The following is a 3,506-nucleotide window of genomic DNA, read 5'->3' on the forward strand; positions in this document are numbered from 1 at the left end:
ATCGGAAAATACATAATGCATATCAGGTATTTACATTCCGAATCATAACTGTAGCAAAATTACAATTATGAAGTAGCCACCAAAATTATTTTTTGGTTTGGGGTCACCGCAACATGAGGAACTGTATTGCGGGGTCACGGCATTAGAAAGGTTGAGAACCACTGTTTTAGGAGAAAGTAAAGAGGACTCATTCTGAGGATCTGATGGGATGAACCCTAGATAAAACTACGAGATGAGAAATTCTGTTTCTTGCTCCCAGTTATTTACAGTCTTGAGATTCACCACTCTAGAATGGGGACACTTTGTAATTTGAGACAAGAAGGAAATGAGTCCCATTTAGCCACACTCTTTTATGGAAAAGGCTGATGGGAAAGAAACTAGAGGATTGGAGTGGAGAGTGAAGATGAGACAAAGTGAGAGAGGAGGTGAGGTAGTAATTACTCTTTACCTTCCACTCACATTTTTCTCTCACTTTTTATTTTATTAGGTTTTTTTTGTCACCCATGGTATTCCAGGTCCAAATTATCTTCTTCCTGACTCTTCTCTCTTTTATGAGCTACAAGTTTGAAACATTCCTCTCCACAAACCCCAGCAGACAATCCACTGGCTTCTTCGGGTACCTAGGCGAGACAGTGGGAAGATGACTGAGAAATGAGAAATTCATGAATGGGAATGAATGCCTCAAAATATCAGCTACCCTTAGAGCAGGGAACCTCATTAACCCAAACCTCCTCAGAAAAGATCCTTTGACTTCTGATTCTGTATGTCATTTGCAAATTGATATCAGACCACTCATAGTCCTAGGGCTAGGCTGTTCCCGGGCTAGCTAGTTTGCAAAATTCCTTTATTTTTCCCAGTCTCACCTAAGTTACTGACACTAAATTGGGTAGAGGGGTAATAATTTTGGCTGAATGAAGGGAAGCCAGGAGATGCTCTTCAAAACTCTATCTTTTCTCTCTGTACTTTTATGTAGGAAGCATTTTCTTGGAAAATAGTGCCATGGTTCAGAGGGCAGTTTCCTTGGTATGTTCCTCATCTTTTCTTCAGTCACGGGGTATTCACCGGGACCAATATCTCTGGGGACCTCAAGGTGAGAAGAATGTCTAGGCATGAAGCACTCTATCTACTAATTGTTCAACTTTTGTTCCCAGGACCCTGCTACAGCTATCCCTGCTACAGCCATCATGTAGACCACACTTTCCTACCTGGGCATCTCTGCCACCATTAGTATGGCCCTCCACTCCTGCTTTCTAAGCAGAATAACCCAGTGCCCCTGTTTCTGCCTCTCTGAGGTACCAGGGTATAAGTCATGAAAAGAGAAAGAGCAGCCTGGCCTGTGGTGGCACAGTGGATGAAGTGTGGGCCTGGAACGCTGAGGTCACTGGTTTGAAACCCTGGGCTTGCCTGGTCAAAGCATATACAGGAAACAACTACCCTGTTTCCCCGAAAATAAGACCTAGTGCAGTTTCTTTTCAAGCTTAGAAATATAAGGCCTCCCTTGAAAATAAGGCCTAGCGTTTCTTTAGGAGCAAAAATTAATATAAGACACTGTCTTATTTTCAGGAAAACAGGGTAGATTGTTGTTCATGGAAATAGAGTCACAAGAAATTCTTGATAGAATTCAGAGTTTGGCTGGTTATGCTGATGTTTGTGATGACATGACTACAGTATATTAATAAATGTTGATTTTTTTGTTCAACAGTAAATGTGAATTCTTGTTCGTGGAAAAATAAGACAGCCCCTGAAAATAAGACCTGGTGCATCTTTAGGAGCAAAAATTAATATAAGACACTGTCTTATTTTATTTTTTGTACAGGGACAGAGAGAGAGTCAGAGAGAGGGATAGACAGACAGAACGAAGAGAGATGAGAAGCATCAATCATCAGTTTTTCGTTGCAACACCTTAGTTGTTCATTGATTGCTTTCTCATATGTGCATTGACCGTGGGCCTTCAGCAGACTGAGTAACCCCTTGCTTGAGCCAGCAACCTTGGGTCCAAGCTGGTGAACTTTTGCTCAAACCAGATGAGCCTGAGCTCAAGCTGGCGACCTCAGGGTCTCAAACCTGGGTCCTTCCGCATCCCAGTCCGACACTCTATCCACTGCGCCACCACCTGGTCAGGCAGACTCTGTCTTATTTTTGAGGAAACACGGTACTATGAAGTTGATGCTTCCTGCTTCTCTCCCACTTCTCTCTCTCACCTCTCTCTAAAAAATCAATAAATAAAATCTTTAAAAAGAAAGATAAAAAAGAAAAGAGGAAGAGCATTCATTAACATATTCAGAGTAGTTTAGATGCAGGTAGCCCCCCCACCATCCTTCATCATTTCTGCCCCTCACTCATTTCATTAATTAATTGTATGGTGTTCTCTGTTTATCAAATAAGGTCCTCCCTTCCTGCCTCCATGCGTTCACACTTCCATTTACCCTTTTCACACTGGTGATACCTAGACCAGTACCAAAGAGCACTGCTACCTAATCCCTGCTATGGACTGGGATTCCATCCCCATGAAGGAGTGTGTGTCCTCAACTTCATTTCCAGGCTCCTGTATGATTCGAGATAGGACTAACATGTATGTGCAGAATGGGAGCTGCCTGGGCCCAGAGCGTAGAGAGCAAGGGTCCTGACTCTGAGCTTTCAAATCACCACCAGGTGAGTGAATCAGAGGGCAAGATTTGAGAGATGTATCTTACCTAGCTCACTGCTGGGCATAGAACAGATGCTGGAAACCAGTAATTAATCCAGTGGATGCATGTGGGTAGGTAAAATCTTTAAAGATGGGATAAAATGTATTCTGTCCTACAACTTCTGGGAAAGTTAGATGAAAATATGAATGGAATGCATTGCTTCTGAAATCTATTGATCTCTACCTCTGCCTTCCCTTCTTAGGCAGTGAGCATTGTGTGTGCATTCAGTTCCCTGATTTAGCACTGCAGGCATCTTTGGGGCTACCCTGTCCTCTGCCCTTTCCTGCTTTGCTTCAGCCCTTCCAGGTTAGGTAGTACCTTAGCAAGAGGCTTGTGGGGGAAAGAAGATAATGTAAGTCAGGGCCATCTCAAGAGTCTAATATTTTAAGGAAGAGCAAAAGAGGGCTCAGCCTCAGCAACCAGGAGTTAGATGGTATTGACTGTGGCTGGCTGGTGTTTAAGAGACGGTTCAAGCTCACATAGCAAAATTCAAAGTCTGCTCATAAATCAAGGCAAAGCTCTTCCATCATCTCCTGTTTTTCCCATTGCACATTCCCAGAGTTCTCACCACATTCTATGCCTTCTATCCTTTCTTCCTGTTAAGGTCCCTAAGCTCCCTCAACTCCCCCTCTGTACTCCCCACCCATTCCTGCCTCTTTAGAAGGAAGAGGCTTATCATTCTCCCTCTTCTTGGGACCCTCCCCTGATGATCACCATGCCTCCTGAATAGAGACTGTGCCAGGATAAACTGGACCCAGTCGTTGGTTTTTTAGGGAAAGGCCATGGCCAGACCACCGAATCTCTGCAAGGTTATCTGTC

The sequence above is a fragment of the Saccopteryx bilineata genome, chromosome 4 (genome assembly GCF_036850765.1).
Source record: "Saccopteryx bilineata isolate mSacBil1 chromosome 4, mSacBil1_pri_phased_curated, whole genome shotgun sequence".
In the NCBI taxonomy this organism is placed as follows: Eukaryota; Metazoa; Chordata; class Mammalia; order Chiroptera; family Emballonuridae; genus Saccopteryx; species Saccopteryx bilineata.